Consider the following 17,281-nt stretch of genomic DNA (forward strand, 5'->3'; position numbering starts at 1 on the left):
CACTGTACTCCACCCTGGGCAACACAATGAGACTCCATCTAAAAAAAAAAGACTTACTAGAACTTACTAGAAAAATAAAGTTTAAAAAGACATAGAAAATACATATTTTTGTTATTACACACAACAGACATAAATTTCCTCAGTCTGATTGCTATTAAGCACCAAATGTGGTGGCTCACGCCTGTAATCCCAGCACTTTGGGAGGCTGGGGCAGGTGGATCACCTGAGGTCAGGAGTTCGAGATCAGCCTGGCCAACATGGTAAAACCCCATCTCTACTAAAAATTAGCTGGGTGTGGTGGCGGGTGCCTGTAATTCCAACTACTCGGGAGGCTGAGGCAGGAGAATCACTTGAACCCGGGAGGCAGAGGTTGCAGTGAGTGGAGATCGTGTCACTGCACTCCAGTTTGGGTGACAGAGCTAGACTCCATCTCAAAAAAAAAAGGGGGCCGGGCGCGGTGGCTCACGCCTGTAATCCCAGCACTTTGGGAGGCCAAGATAGGCGGATCACGAGGTCAGGAAATCGACACCATCTAACACAGTGAAACCCCATCTCTACTAAAAAATACAAAAAACTAGCCGGGCGAGGTGACGGGAGCCTGTAGTCCCAGCTACTGGGGAGGCTGAGGCAGGAGAATGGCGTGAACCCGGGAGGCGGAGCTTGCAGTGAGCTGAGATCCGGCCACTGCACTCCAGCCTGGGCGACAGAGCGAGACTCTGTCTCAAAAAACAACAACAACAACAAAAAAGAAGTTTTTAAACACTCTCAATTCATTGGGGACCAGACAAAAACCAGTGTATGGACCACACTTTGCGTAGCACTGTTCTAGAAGATACTTGCAGCCCCTCCCACATCCCTCTCCACCACCACCTGTGCAAAAGCAGGATGTGGCACCCACTAACTGTTACCACTCTTTTTCCACACTTGGACCCCAAACAAGTTCCTCTTACAGTTGGGGTGTCCCCTTTCGGGTGGCAGTGACTATAACGTCACTGACTCCTCTCAGAATTAGATTGGATAGTGGTGGGCTCCTGCAAAGACAGTTATTCCCAAGAAAGTCAAAGGTCAGTCCTCAGGGGATCCATCCAGGCCCTGCTGTAGACTAGGATTCAGATTTTAGAAGCTGCTTCCCCAGCCCCTCTTGCATCAGAAGCAAGAGCCTGGACCTCACTGATCTATCTCCTCCAAGCTACTTGCTGGTGCATTTTATTTACTCCTAAGACCTGCTTCATTGAAATGGGCACTTTATTATCTGGTCTAATTCGGTGTTTCCCAACCAGGGACAATTCTATCCCCCAGAGGATATTTGGCAATGTCTGGAGACATTTGTGGTTGTCACAACCCCGAGCATGGGGGAGTACTGCTGACATCTATTGGGTATTGAGGCCAGGGATGCTACTAGACATCCTACAATGCACAAGACAAATCCCTCACAACAACGAATAATCCTGCTCAAAATAGCAGTAGTGCTAAGGTTGAAAAACTCTTTATCTTGCTTAGAGAGGAAAAGTTCAGTAACGCTAAGCTTTAAAACATGATTGTGTTGGGCCAGATGCAGTGGCTCCCTCCTGTAATTCCAGTGCTTTGGCAGGTCAAGGTGGGGGGATCACTTGAGACCAGGAGTTTGAGACCAACTTGGGCAATATAGCAAGATCCCATCTCTACAAAAAATTTTAAAATAAGCCAGGCATGGTGTCAGCCTGCCTGTAGTTCCAGCTACTTGAGAGGCTGAGGTGGCAGGATCACTTGAGCCCAGGAGTTCAAGGCTGCAGTGAGCCATGATGCCATCACTGCACTCCAGCCTGGGCAACAGAGCAAGACTATCTCTAAAAAAAAAAAAAAAAAAAAAAAAAAAAAGTTTGAGACCAGCCTGGCCAAACATGGCGAAACCCTATCTCTACAAAAAATACAAAAATTACCTGGGCATAGTGGTGCATGCCTGTAGTCCCAGCTACTCAGGAGGCTGAGTTGGGAGAATTGCTTGAAACCGGGAGGTGGAGGTTTTAGTGAGGCAAGATCATGCCACTGTACTCCAGCCTGAGGTGACAGAGAGAAACAACATCTCCAAAAAAAAAAAAAAAAAAATTATGTTGATTACATGGACATGCCAAAAAGGAAACTACAAAAGAAAAAGAGAATATTACTATGGTTTATTCAGTAATAACTAACATAATTCTGTTGTTGGCCAGGCGCGGTGGCTCAAGCCTGTAATCCCAGCACTTTGGGAGGCCGAGACGGGTGGATCACGAGGTCAGGAGATTGAGACCATCCTGGCTGACACGGTGAAACCTCGTCTCTACTAAAAAAAATACAAAAACTAGCCGGGCGAGGTGGCGGGCGCCTGTAGTCCCAGCTACTCGGGAGGCTGAGGCAGGAGAATGGCGTAAATCCGGGAGGCGGAGCTTGTAGTGAGCTGAGATCCGGCCACTGCACTCCAGCCCGCGCGACAGAGCGAGACTCTGCCTCAAAAAAAAAAAAAAAAATTAAAAATTAAAAAAAAAACATAATTCTGTTGTTGTAAAGTTCATCAATAAATTCATGCTTTCCTTCTCCCACCTCCTTTACAGTAGGGGGCACAGGGGTGGTGGAGGTTGTGGTGGGGGAGGCTGCAAAAGGTAGATTGGGGTGAGATGGAAATGAGAGGTGAGGTCAAACAGCGGGAAGAGCACACAGATTTTGATGCCAGATCTGACTTCACATTCCCACCCTTGACTACTGCTTTAGCTGTGTGCCTTCGGGCAAGTGACCTATCCTCTCTGAGACTCAGTTTTCTCATCCATATGACGACTCCTATCTTACAGGGAAGGTCCAGGCACTCAGCCATTAACAGGACTTCATCCTGAGGCAGTGGGAACTATGAAAGGAAGCTCAGTGAGCCTGGGGGAGGCTGCCAGCTTTGAGTGCTCACATGGGCAGCCTGGAGGGGAGCCGACTTACCCTCACAGTGCCTGTGTTTAGTCTCCCTCCAGGTAGGCTAAGAAGTCTTTCTTGGCTGGTTGCGGTGGCTCATGCCTATAATCCTGGCACTTTGGTAGGCTGACGCGGGTGGCTCACCTGAGGTCAGGAGTTCAAGACTAGCCTGGCCAACAGGGCAAAACCCTGTCTGTATTAAAGTTACAAAAATTAGCCGGGCATGGTAGTGGGTGCCTGTAATCCCAGCTATTCAGGAGGCTAAGGCAGGAGAATCGCTTGAACCCGGAAGGCTGAGGTTGCAGTGAGCCAAGATTCTGCCACGGCACTCCAACTTGGGCAAAAGAGCAAGATTCTGTCTCAAAAAAAAAAAAAAAAAGTCTTCAGTCTTTCTTGAAGTCTAGCCAGAATCTCTCCTTTCCTAGCCTGGACTCTTCTTTTTGTTTAGTTCAGAGCCTCAGGTGTTTGTTGCTATCACCCTGGTCTATCAATGCAGCAGGGAAACGTCTTGAGGTTGTAATTTGTGTTTTGCTCTGCTTACTGCGGGTGTTTACTCCTTCCGGCCTGGGGGTGGGGACTGCGGTTGTTACAGGCTTTGGGATTGCCAAGCCAAAAGCAGAGGTTGCCAGGCACCAAAAAACATCCCCCAGCCAGGGCTCTTGTTTACCAAGGCCCAGCTCCAGGAGCCAGTTACTATGCTGAGTTACTCCACAGCACAGGGCTCCCAGCTTGGGAGGGGCGGAAGTGGGACCCATCAGAAAAGTCTTGACGAGTTTTCCCAAGCCAGAGAAAGCGAACAGGGGTCTGGGTGTTTTTGCTGCTGCTGTTGTCTTTTCTTGAATAATAGCAACTTTTCGTCACTCCCATTCAGATCTCCCAGGACCTCCGCTAGGTGCAAAGTTGCTGTTTGTGGGGAGGGGACGGATATGGGAGCATGAAGTGGTCTTGGGAGTCACAGCAATCTCTATGGCTAAGCCAAGCTGATCCAAGAAGATAGAATTGACTGAAGACCAGAGAATCTTCCTCTAAACATTCCAGACCGGATAACCCTCCAGGAATTATACCCAGGGCTTCAAAGGGGTGGGGGCAATATAAAAAATTTAATTATGGCCGGGCGCAGTGGCTCATGCCTGTAATCCCAGCACTTTGGGAGGCCGAGACGGGCGGATCACTTGAGATCAGGAGTTCGAGACCAGCCTGGCCAACATGGTGAAACCTCATCTCTACTAAAAATAAAAAAAAAAATCAGTTGGGCATAGTGGCGGACACCTGTAATCCCAGCTACTCGGGAAGTTGAGGCAGGAAAATCACTTGAATTTGGGAGGCAGGGATTGCAGTGAGCCCAAATCGCACTCTTACCGGTTGAAGGTATCCCCAGGTTCTTGGCGTCTTGAACAAAGAATTGGACAAAACACACACACAAAGCAAAGAAAGGATGAAGCAACAAAAACAGATTTACTGAAAATGAAAGTACACTCCACAGTGTGGGAGCAGGCCGACATAAGGGCTCAAGAGCCCTATTACAGAATTTTCTGGGGTTTAAATACCCTCTAGAGGTTTCCATTGGTTATTTGGTGTACACCCTATTTAAATGGAGAGGATATTTCCTGTCATAGCTGAAGTGCTTCCATTTGATTTAGCTCTAGGAAGTCAGTGTGAATCAGCCTTAGGTTTCCTGCCTATAGACCTTATTTTCCTGCCTCAGCATCACTGCACTCCAGCCTGGGAGACAGAACAAGACTCCATCTAAAAAAAAAAAAAATTAATTATAAACTTAAAATTTAATATAGTATATTCAAGGCCACTAACACTCAAAGTGCATCTGTCAAGTGCGTCCGTGTGAAGAGACCACCAAACAGGCTTTGTGTGAGCAACATGGCTGTTTATTTCACCTGGGTGCAGGCGGGCGGAGTCTGAAAACAGAGTCAGCGAAGGGAGATAGGGATGGGGCCGTTTTATAGGATTTGGGTAGGTAAAGGAAAATTACAGTCAAAGGGGGTTGTTCTCTGGCAGGCAGGAGTGGGGATCACAAGGTGCTCAGTGGGGGAGCCTTTTGAGCCAGGATGAGCCAGGGAAAGGAATTTCACAAGATAATGTCATCACTTAAGGCAAGGACCAGCCATTTTCACTTCTTTTGTGGTGGCATGTCATCAGTTAAGGTGGGGCAGGGCATTTGCACTTCTTTTGTGATTCTTCAGTTACTTCAGGCCATCTGGGCATATATGTGCAAGTCACAGGGGATGCGATGGCTTGGCTTGGGCTCAGAGGCCTGACAGCATCATGTCCTAATTACTTTCCTACATTTTACTGTTTTTTTGAGACAGAGTCTTGCTCTGTCACCAGGCTGGAGTACAGTGGCGCCATCTCAGCTCACTGCAACTTCTGCCTCCCGGGTTCAAGGGATTCTCCTGCCTCAGCCTCCCGAGTAGCTGGGACTACCAGTGCGTGCCACCACACCCAGCTAATTTTTGTATTTTCAGTAGAGACGGGGTTTTACCATGTTGCCTAGGATGGTGTCGATCTCTTGACCTCGTGATCCACCCTCTTCGGCCTCCCAAATTGCTGGGATTACACGTGTGAGCCACCAAGCCCGGCCTTTTTTTTTTTTTTTTTGAGACAGAGTCTTGCTCTGTCGCCTGGGCTGGAGTGCAGTGACCGAATCTCAGCTCATTGCAAGCTCCACCTCCTGGGTTCACGCCATTCTCCTGCCTCAGGCTCCCGAGTAGCTGGGACTACAGCTAGTTTTTTGTATTTTTTTTAGTAGAGACGGGGTTTCACCGTGTTAGCCAGGATGGTCTCTATCTCCTGACCTCGTGATCCGCCCGTCTCAGCCTCCCAAAGCGCTGGGATTACAGGCTTGAGCCACCGTGCCCGGGTTTTTTTTTTTTTTTTAAAAAACAGGTGGGTCTGTTGCTCAGACTGGAGTGCAGTGGCGCCATCTCAGCCCACTGCAACCTCTGCCTCCCGGGTTCAAGCAATTCTCCTGCCTCAGCCTCTCAAGTAAGTGGGATTACAGGCATGTGCCACCACGTCTGGCTAATTTTTCTTTTTTTTTGAGACAGAGTCTTACTCTGTCGCCCGGGATGGAGTGCAGTGGCATGATCTCGGCTCACTGCAACCTCCGTCTCCCAGGTTCAAGCAATTCTCCTGTCTCAGCCTCCTGAGTAGCTGGGATTACAGGCGTGTGCCACCACATCCAGCTAATTTTTGTATTTTTAGTAGAGACAGGGTTTCGCCATGTTGGCCAGGCTGGTCTTGAACTCTTGACCTCAGATGATCTACCCACCTCAGCCTCCCAGTGCTGGGAGGCATGGAGCCACTGCACCTGACCTAATTTTGTATTTTTAGTAGAGACAGGGTTTCACCATGTTAGCCAGGCTGGTCTCAAACTCCTGACCCCAAGTGATCCGCCCTCAGCCTCCCAAAGTGTGGGATTACAGGCATGAGCCACCACACCTGGCCCAGTTTACTATTATGAATGCTTTTAAAGTAGTTGGCATCTGCCGCGTGAATACCTGCGTGACAGTGCGCCACTGCTCACTCCTCCCTGCTCCACCTTTACTGACATCATGTTGGCAGCTTGAAACTAGCCGGGCGACGTGGCGGGTGCCTGTAGTCCCAGCTACTCGGGAGGCTGAGGCAGGAGAATGGCGTAAACCCGGGAGGCGGAGCTTGCAGTGAGCTGAGATCTGGCCACTGCACTCCAGCCTGGGCGACAGAGCGAGACTCCGCCTCAAAAAAAAAAAAAAAAGAAATTGGCCATGGGGAGTGTTTACATCATGGAAATTGGCAAGTGTGACAAATCAAGTCCCTCCCTAATGCACCCCAAGCCATTTGTAAACATTCACCAGCACACCACTGGGTAGAGATTCCCAAAACATGACTGTGATTGAATTTCTCACCAGCCAGCCTGGCAGGGGGTTTTGGAGCAGATCACCTGGTTTAGAGAATGAAATAAATGGGACATTTCCTTTTTTTTTTTCTGAGACAGAGTCTCGCTCTGTTGCCTAGGCTGTAGTGCAGTGGCGCTGTCTCGGCTCACTGCAAGCTCTGCCTCCCAGGTTCACGCCATTCTCCTGTCTCAGCCTCCCGAGTAGCTGGGACTACAGGTGCTCGCCACCACGCCCGGCTAATTTTTTTTGTATTTTTAGTAGAGACAGGATTTCACTGTTGGCCAGGATGGTCTCAATCTCCTGACCTCGTGATCCACCCGCTTCGGCCTCCCAAAGTGCTGGGATTACAGGCGTGAGCCACCGCGCCCGGATAAATGGGACATTTCTTACATCTAAGCATCATACAATAAAATGCATACTTGTTACCTGTATCTTGTCCAGACACATTTGGGGGCCCATCTCTTCCTCCTCCCTTAGAGACGAGAGTGCACACCCACTCATGAAACACCCCTAGCACATCCCAAAACACACCTGGGATGCCTTTTGGGTGGAATAAGAACAGAAGCTCCATGAGGGCAGGGACTTCGTTACTGCTGTACCTAGACTGCTCCTCAGTCTCAGCGGCTCTCCTAGTTTCCCCGACTTCTGACTTAGGGCAATTTAAGCCATGTTAGGGCCAGGGGGCCCTGTGCACACGGGCCGAAGGAAGAACCAGCCAGACACCCTGGGGTAGCCTCTTCTCAAGAACATGAACCTACTTGAGGGATGGTTCTCAGTCAGGAGCAATCCCTTCCCAGGAAACATCCAGCAATGTCTGGAGGCAATTTGGATTGTCACAAGAGCAGAGGAGTTGGGGGAGTGCCAATATCTGTTGGGTAAGGGCCAAGGAGGCTGTTAAGCAGCCTATAGGGCACAGAACGCCCCCCATGCCCCCACCCCCACCATCCAAGATTATCCTGCCCCAAATGTCAATAGTGCTGAGGTTGAGAAAGCCTGGGAGCGGGACACAGCGGGGAGGAACTCAGAGAGGACTGGGTCAGAGAAGAGACAGGAAAAGGTCAGCCTGTCCTGTAGCTACTGATCCCTCTCTCCCCACAACCCCCTTGCTCTGTGTGGGACTTTGCTCTGTGTGTCTCTTCTTTTACCTCCCGCCCTGCTTCTGTCCTCTGTCTCTTTGGTGTTGTCCCTGTTTATTTCTGTTTATCTCTCCGTCTCCATTTCTCACTCAGTCATGCCATCCACTCTGGCTGGATCCCTGTGTTCTGAGACATGAGACAAGCCTTTGGCATTTGTACTCCTTCACCCACACTAATCACTCCAGCTGCCTCGGCCTGGGAGCGGAGCCAGGAGGTTGACAAAGGGGGAGGGTACAAAGAGGGGGGTTGGGGGTAGGGGGTAGCACACACTCCCTGCTATCCTCACCACTCTTCTTCCTCTTGTTCCTGGGGCCCCACTGTCTGCCACTGAGAGCCCTAGAGATCCAACCACTGTTTTTCTCTCACCCTCCAGGGCCTGGGACCAAGCCAGCATGCCCGAGTGGCCTTGCCCTGCCCACTGACCTCTTCCTCTTTACCTCACCCCCTGGCTCCTTAAATTTCCCCTTCAGCCCAGTCCAGCAGCTGTTACAAAACAACTGGGGGCTGGGCAGCTCCTTACCCTCGGCCTTGCCCTGGGCAGCAAGTCATGACTGCCACTCAGCCCAGCACCCTCCGCCCAGAGATCAGGGACCTGTGGTCTCTGCCCTGGTCCTAGTTTTTAGGACCTGGAGACCACTGCCTTGAGCCAGGAAATGGTTTCTTGTGTTAGGACCCAGTGCTCAGTGTCCGGATTCAATTGCCAGTGCCTGTCCCCAGTACCTAGGACTCAGCCCTTTGTGCCTGAGGCCAGAGCTGCCTGCCCTGTTCCTACCACACACCTCGCCTGGCCTAGGCTGCTGTGTTTTAGGGGTGGCCACTGTTTGAGGCCAGGAACCCTGCAACTGACATTGCAGAAAAGTGTGGCGGCAGTTTTTAAAACAGAAAGTTGAGGGACTTTTGGCCAGGCTTGGTGGCTCATACCTCTAATCCCAGCAGTTTGGGAGGCTCAGTCAGGAGGATCACTTGAGGCCAGGAGTTCAAGTCCAGCCCGGGCAACATAGTGAGATCCTGTTCCCATCACTATTTTTTTTTTTTTTTTAGATTCCATTCCTTTTGGGAGGCTGAGGCGGGCGGATCACTTGAGGTCAGGAGTTCAATACCAGCCTGACCAACCATGTTGGTTTTAGTCCCTATCAAAAATACAAAAATTAGTGGACATGGTGGCAGGGGCCTGTAATGCCAGCTACTTGGGAAGCTGAAGCAGTAGAATCGCTGGAACCCGGGAGGAGCAGGTTGCAGTGAGCCAAGATCACGCCACTGCACTCTAGTCTAGGTGACAGAGTGAGACTCCGTCTCACCAAAAAAAAACAAAAACAAAAACAAAGTGTAATCTCAGCACTTTGGGAGGCCGAGGCAGGCAGATCACCTGGGGTCAGGAGTTCGAGACGAGCCTGGCCAGCATGGTGAAAACCTGTCTCTACTAAAAAATACAAAAATTAGCTGGGCATGCCCAGGGACAATGGCTTACACCTGGAATCCCAGCACTCTGGGAGGCCGAGACTGGTGGATCACGAGGTCAGGAGATCAAGATAATCCTGGCCAACATAGTGAAACCCCTTCTCTACTAAAAATACAAAAATTAGCTGGGCGTGGTGGCACGTGCCTGTAATCCCAGTTACTCTGGAGGCTGAGGCAGAAGAATCGCTTGAACCAGGGAGCCAGAGGTTGCACTGAGCCAAGATCGATCGTGCCACTGTACTCCAGGCTAGAGACAGAGTGAGACTCCGTCTCAAAAAAAAAAAAAAGGCCGGGCACAGTGGCTCAAGCCTGTAATACCAGCACTTTGGGAGGCCGAGATGGGCGGATCACGAGGTCAGGAGATCGAGACCATCCTGGCTAATACGGTGAAACCCTGTCTCTACTTAAAAATACAAAAAACTAGCCAGGCGACGAGGTGGGCGCCTGTAGTCCCAGCTACTCGGGAGGCTGAGGCAGGAGAATGGTGTAAACCCGGGAGGCGGAGCTTGCAGTGAGCTGAGATCCGGCCACTGCACTCCAGTCTGGGTGGCAGAGCAAGACTCCGTCTCAAAAAAAAAAAATTTAAATTGAGCGACTTTTTTTTTTTTTTGAGCCGGAGTCTTGCTTTTGTCCCCCAGGCTGGAGTACAATGGCGCAATCTCAGCTCACTGCCTCCCAGCTTCAAGCAATTCTCCTGCCTCAGCCTCCCGAGTAGCTGGGACTACAGGCACCCACCACCATGCCTGGCTAATTTTTGTATTTTTAGTAGAGACAGCGTTTTATCATGTTGGCCAGGCTGGTCTTGAACTCCTGACCCCAGGTGATCTGCCTGCCTTGGCTTCCCAAAGTGCTGGGATTACAGGCATGAGCCACCACGCCCGGCCTTTTCTTTCTTTTTTTTTTTTTTAAACAGAGTCTCGCTCCATCACCCAGGCTGAAGTGCAATGGTATGATCTTGGCTCACTAAAACCTCCGTCTCCCAGGTTCAAGTGATTCTCCTGCCTCAGCCTCCCGAGTAGATGGGATTAAAGGCGTGTGCCACCAGGCCTGGCTAATTTTTGTATTTCTACTAGAGACAGCGTTTTATCATGTTGGCCAGGCTGGTCTTGAACTCCTGACCCCAGGTGATCTGCCTGCCTTGGCTTCCCAAAGTGCTGGGATTACAGGCATGAGCCACCACGCCCGGCCTTTTCTTTCTTTTTTTTTTTTTTAAACAGAGTCTCGCTCCATCACCCAGGCTGAAGTGCAATGGTATGATCTTGGCTCACTAAAACCTCCGTCTCCCAGGTTCAAGTGATTCTCCTGCCTCAGCCTCCCGAGTAGATGGGATTAAAGGCGTGTGCCACCAGGCCTGGCTAATTTTTGTATTTCTACTAGAGATGGGGTTTCACCTTATTGGCCAGGCTAGTTTCGAACTCCTGACCTCAAGTGATCTGCCTGCCTTGGCCTCCCAAAGTGGAGAGATTTTTAAAGTAATATAAACCATTCTCCAGCCTTGCCAGTGTGGTGAATCCCCATCTCCACTAAAAATACAAAAATCAGCCAGGTGTGGTGGCATACGCCTGTAATCTCAGCTACTCAGGAGGCTGAGGCTGTGGAATCACTTGAACCTGAGAGGTGGAGGGTGCAGTGACCCGAGATTGTGCCATTGCCCTCCAGCCTGGGTGACAGAATGATACTCCATCTCAAAAAAAAAAAAAAAAAGAAAGAAAGAAAAAAAAAGCCATGGTGGTGCATACCTGTAATCCCAGCTGCTCCAGAGGCTGAGCCAGGAGAATTGCTTGAATCCGGGAGGCGGAGGTTGCAGTGAGTCGAGATCATGCTACTGCACTCCAGCCTGGCAACAAAGCGAGACTCTGTCTCGAAAAAAGAAAAAGAAAAGAAAAAGAAAAGAAATCATTCAAATGAGCATTTAAGATAAAATTTGGGGAAGGGACTAGCAGTACGGGCAGAAGAAGGAGAGAAAAGTCAGTGGGTATAGTTGCCAGATAAAATACAGAATGCCCAATGCAAGGTGAATTTCAGGTAAACAATAAATAATTATTTAATGTAAGTATGTCCAATGCCATATTTGGGACACACTAAAAAATTATTCATTGGTTTTCTGAAATCCTCCTTTGTAACAGGGACTTATGTTTTGATGTGTGAAATCCAGCAGCATTGTCCAGAGATATCTTCCAGGTTATTTTCCAGTAGCTTTAAGTGGAGAAGTGGAGTGTTTCTCTTTTTTTTCCTTCTTTTTCTGTTGAGACAGGGTCTTGCTCTGTCCCCCAGGCTGGAGTGTAGTGGCAAGATCTTGGCTCACTGCAGCCTCGACCTCCTGGGTTCAAGTGATCCTCCCACTTCAGCCTCCCAAGTAGTCGGGACTACAGATGCGTGCCACAATGCCTGGCTAATTTCCTTATTTTTTTGCAGAGACAGGGACTAGCTATGTTGCCCAGGCTGGTCTTGAACTCCTGGGCTCAAGTGATGCTCTCGCCTCAACCTCCCAAAGTGCTGGGATTACAGGTGTGAGCCACTGTACTCAGCCCCTAGTTCTCAGTGTTTCCTTCCAGGCACTTTTTACTGCCATGGCTTCTTAACTGGCTCCCTGTCTCCAATCTTGCCCATCTGCTACCACACCCTGACTGGCTGGTGCTTCACCTGCAGTCATGTTACCTCCCGACTGAAAACCCTTCTGTGGTTTTCCATGCCACATGAGGAAGAACAAAATCCCAGCCTATCAGGATACAAGGCCCTCAATGCCTGATTTCCTGCCCAGCTTCCAGGACATTTGGCAACATCCCCGCCTGCCTCACACTGCACCAGAAAAATGCTTCTTCCCTATTAGTCTCCCCAACTCCTGCGATGATTCTGGCTCCCATGTCTTACGTTTCTCTCCATCAGCTATGTATTGCACACAGACAGCACCTACTGCATGCCAGGCACTGGGCTAAGAAGGACACAGTGGAGAACACGACAAATGTTCCTGCTCTTGTGACTTATATTTTGGCAGAGGCGCATTTAATAGATAAACAGTTACAATGAGGTGTTTGTTGTGGTAGGGTAGGTAAAGAACACTGGGGTCAAAGAAGGCCTCCTGGAAAACATGATATTTAAGATTTGAACAGTCATTAGCCCACTAAAGTGGGACAGCAGGAGAGAGCGTTCCAGGCAGAGGGAACAGCTTGTGCAATGGCCGTGAGGCTCAGAGAGGAGGTGCAAGTCCAGGATGGTGGGAATACAGAGAAGAGAGGAAGAAAGCAACAGGGTGAGGAGGCCCCAGGAAGCCGTCGGACAGAATGTGCCTTTGATTCTGAGAGCTATGAAAAGGCCTGGGAGGAATTTAAGCGGGAGAGTATCCTGAACAGGCTTGTGGCTACTGTGCAGAGACTAGATTGAAGACCTTGTTTCTCTTTTCAGGATGGCAGAAATGACAGCAGCCTGGGTTAGGGTGAGGGCACTGGAGACGGAGTCACAGATATGTCAGAGGTGTCAGTTTTGGACTTGTTGAGTTGGTGACGCTAGCAAGACATCCAGTCGATATGCTGTCGATCTCAGGAAAAAAGTCTGGACCTGAGAGATTCTGGTTTTTTGTGTTTGTTTGTTTGTTTTTTGAGACAGAGTTTTGCTCTTGTCGCCCAGGCTGGAGTGCATTGGCGTGATCTCGGCTCACTGCAAGCTCTGCCTCCCGGGTTCATACCATTCTCCTGCCTCAGCCTCCTAAGTAGCTGGGACTACAGGCACCCACCACAGCGCCTGGCTAATTTTTTGTATTTTTAGTAGAGACAGGGTTTCACCGTGGTCTCCATCTCCTGACCTTGTGATCCGCCCGCCTCGGCCTCCCAAAGTGCCGGGATTACAGGCATGAGCTGCCACGCCCGGCCTGTTGGATCTTTATATACATTTACTTATTGATTCCTCACAACAACCCTATGAGGTATGTGCCTTCACTCTTGCCATTTTACAGATGAGGGAACAAAAGGTTGTGTGCAGGTGGGGTGCAGTGGCTAATGCCTGTAATCTCAGGCAGGTCTTGGACAACATAAGACCAAAAAAACAGTGTGTGAGGTAATCAAAGCTACACAGTTACTAAGTGCCAGAGCCAAGGTTCCAATTCCAGTAATCCAGCTCCGGATCTATGCTCTTAACCACACCACACAGCCTCTCACTGAGGCAGTAATTTAAGTCCTCAGAATTGATGTGATTAATTTCAGAATTGTGAACCAGAAGGGCAAATGATCATCCTTAGGAATACCAGCATCTAGCCGGGTGCGGTGGCTTGCACCTGTAATCCCAACACTTTGGGTGATTGAGGTGGGTCAATCACTTGAGGTCAGGAGTTTGTGACCAGCCTGGTCAACATGGTGGAAACCCAGTCTCTACTAAAAATACAAAAATTAGCCGGGCGTGGTGGCGTGAACCTATAATCCCAGCTACTTGGGAGGCTGAGGCAGGAAAATTGCTTGAACCCAGGAGGCAGAAGCTGCAGTGAGCCGAGATTGTCCCACTGCACTCCAGCTTGGGGGACAGAGTGAGACTCCGTCTCAGAAAAAAAAAAAAAAAAAAAGCATCTAAAGCCAAGGTGGCAAACAGGTGGCTCAGGGGTTGAATTCGGCTCTCTTTTTATTTTTGAGATGGAGTCTCACTTTTTCGTGCAGTCTGGAGCACAGTGGCGTAATCTCAGCTCACTGCAACCTCCACCTCCTAGGTTCAAATGATTCTCCTGCCTCAGCCTCCGGAGTAGCTGGGATTATAGGCATGTGCCACCACACCTGGTTAATTTTTGTAGTTTTTAGTAGAGACGGGATCTCACCCTGTTGGCCAGGCTGGTCTCGAACTCCTGACCTCAAGTGATCTGCCCTCCTTGGCCTCCCAAAGAGCTAGGATGAATCCTGCTCTTGAACAAGTCTTCGCAGAAGTGAATTTTTAAAAATTAATTGCCATACAAAAATGAACCCAAAATGATCAAAGACCTAAACATAAGAGTTAAAACAATAAAACTCTTAGAAGAAAACAGGGGAAGGCTGGGCATGGTTGGCAGTGACTCATGCCTGTAATTCTAACACTTTGGGAGGCTGAGGTGTGAGGATCACTCGAGCCCAGGATTTGGAGATCAGCCATGGTAACATGGTGAAACCCCATCTGTACAAAAAATACAAAAATTAGCCAGGCATGGTGGTGCATGCCTGTAGTCCCAGCTACTCGGGAGGCTGAGGCAGGAGGATCACTTAAGCCTGAGAGGTTGAGGCTACAGTGAGCTGTAATTGCACCACTGTACTCCAGCCTGAGCAACAGAGTAAGACTCTATCTCCAGGAAAAAAAAAAAAAAGAAAAGAAAGAGAGAGAGAGAGAGAGAAAGAAAGAAAGAAAGAAAGAGAGAGAGAGAGAAAGAAAGGAAGGAAAGAAAGAACTGGCCGGGCACGGTGGCTCAAGCTTGTAATCCCAGCACTTTGGGAGGCCGAGACGGGCGGATCACAAGGTCAGGAGATCGAGACCATCCTGGCTAACACGGTGAAACCCCGTCTCTACTAAAAAATACAAAAAAAACTAGTTGGGCAAGGTGGCGGGCGCCTGTAGTCCCAGCTACTCAGGAGGCTGAGGCAGGAGAATGGCGTGAACCCAGGAGGCGGAGCTTGCAGTGAGCTGAGATCCGGCCACTGCACTCCAGCCTGGGCAACAGAGCGAGACTCCGTCTCAAAAAAAAAAAAAAAAAAAAAAATAGTTAAAACAATAAAACTCTTAGAAGAAAACAGGGGAAGGTCGGGCATGGTTGGTGGTGACTTATGCCTATAATTCTAACACTTTGGGAGGCTGAGGCATCACTTGAGCCCAGGATTTAGAGACCAGCCACGGTAACATGGTGAAACCTCATCTGTACAAAAAATACAAAAGTTAGCTAGGCATGGTGGTGCATGCTTGTAGTCCCAGCTACTTGGGAGGCTGAGGCAGGAGGATCACTTAAGCCTGAGAGGTTGAGGCTACAGTGAGTTGTGATCGCACCACTGTACTCCAGCCTGGACAACAGAGTAAGACTCCATCTCCAAGGAAAAAAAAAAAGAAAGAAAGAAAGGACTGGCCGGGTACGGTGGCTCAAGCCTGTAATCCCAGCACTTTGGGAGGCCGAGACGGGCGGATCACAAGGTCAGGAGACCGAGACCATCCTGGCTAACATGGTGAAACCCCATCTCTACTAAAAAATACAAAAAAAAAAACTAGCTGGGCGAGGCGGCGGGCGCCTGTAGTCCCAGCTACTCGGGAGGCTGAGGCAGGAGAATGGCGTGAACCCGGGAGGCAGAGCTTGCAGTGAGCTGAGATCCGGCCACTGCACTCCAGCCTGGGTGACAGAGCAAGACTCTGTCTCAAAAAAGAAAGAAAGAAAGAAAGGACTATAGAGTGAAAAGATAACACACAGTGTAGGAGAAAATATTTGTAAATCATATCTGATAAGCAATTAATATCCACATTATATAAAGAACTCCTGAAACTCAACAACACAAAAACAACCCAATTAAAAAACAGGCAAATGACAACTTAAATAGGCATTTCTCCAAAAAAGATATACAAATAGCCCATAAACACAGGAAAAAATGCTCAGTATCACTAATCATTAGAGAAATGTAAATCACAGGCCGGGGGCAGTGGCTCATACCTGTAATCCTAGCACTTTGGGAGGCCACGGCAGGCAGATCTTGAGGTCAGGAGTTCAAGACCAGCCTGGCCAACATAGTGAAACACTGTCTATTAAAAATAGAAAAAAAGTAGCCGGGCATGGTGGCAGGTACCTGTAATCCCAGCTACTCGGGAGGCTGAAGCAGGAGAATTGCTTGAACCCGGAGGCGGAGGTTGCAGTGAGCCGAGATCGTGCCACTGCCCTCCAGCATGGGCGACAGTGTGAGATTGTGACAGTGTGAGACTCCGTCTGAAAAGAAAAAAGAAAGAAAAAGAGAAATGCAAATCACGGCCACAATGAGATACAACTTCATATCCATCAGGATGGCTATTATCATTCAAAGGAAACAAAAATCAGTGTTTTTGAGGATGTGAGGAAACTGGAATCTTTGTGCATTGCTGGTGGGAATGTGAAATGACACAGCCATTATGGAAAACAGTACGGCAATTTCTCAAAAAATTGAAAATAGAGTTACCATATGATCCAGTAATTTTATTTCTGGGTAGATGCCCAAAAGAATTGAAAATAGGGACTTGGACAGATACTTGTACACGCATATTCATTGCAGCATTATTCACAGTAGCCCAAAGGTGGCTACAACCCAAGTACCCACAGACAGAAGAATGGAAAAACACAATGTGATATATATGTACAATGGAATGTTATTCAAACTTAAAAAGGAATGAAATTCCGACACATGCTACAACACCGGTAAACCTTGAGGATATTATGCTGAGTGAAATAAGCCAGTCACAAAAAGACAAATATTGTATGATTCCACTTTCGTGAGTTACCAAATTAGTAGTCAAAGTCATAGAGACAGGAGGCTGAGGCAGGCAGATCACTTGAGGTCAGGAGTTTGAGATCAGCCTGGCCAACATGGTGAAGCCCTGTCTCTACTAAAAATACAAAAATTAGCCAGGTGTGGTAGCAGGCACCTGTAATCCTAGCTACTCAGGAGGCTGAGGCAGGAAAATAGCTTGAACTCGAGAGGCAGAGGTTGCAGTGAGCCGAGATCGCGCCACCACACTCCAGCATGGGCGACAGATCGCGACTCCATCTCAAAAAAATAAATAAATAAGTGAAAAAATGAAAAGGATAACTTTAACTTTTACCTTTTTTTTCCAGACGAAGTTTTGCTCGTCGCCCAGGCTGGAGTGCAGTGGCATGATCCAGGCTCATTGCAGCCTCTGCCTCCCAGGTTCAATTGATTCTCCTACTTCATCCTCCCG

The 17,281-nt window shown here is 48.9% G+C and overlaps 1 protein-coding gene across 1 annotated transcript in view; it reads right to left on the reverse strand.

The window, feature by feature from the left end:
• Nucleotides 1-3,331, reverse strand: part of THRAP3 (thyroid hormone receptor associated protein 3) — a 98,507-nt gene extending 95,176 nt beyond the window's left edge. Inside the window, exon 1 of the mRNA XM_033227102.1 lies at nucleotides 2,938-3,331. The gene's annotated coding sequence lies outside the window, so the exon portion shown is untranslated. The remainder of the gene's footprint in view (nucleotides 1-2,937) is intronic.
• Nucleotides 3,332-17,281: the final 13,950 nt, after the last annotated feature.

The sequence above is a fragment of the Trachypithecus francoisi genome, unplaced genomic scaffold (genome assembly GCF_009764315.1).
Source record: "Trachypithecus francoisi isolate TF-2019V2 unplaced genomic scaffold, Tfra_2.0 Lachesis_group12, whole genome shotgun sequence".
Taxonomy (NCBI): Eukaryota; Metazoa; Chordata; class Mammalia; order Primates; family Cercopithecidae; genus Trachypithecus; species Trachypithecus francoisi.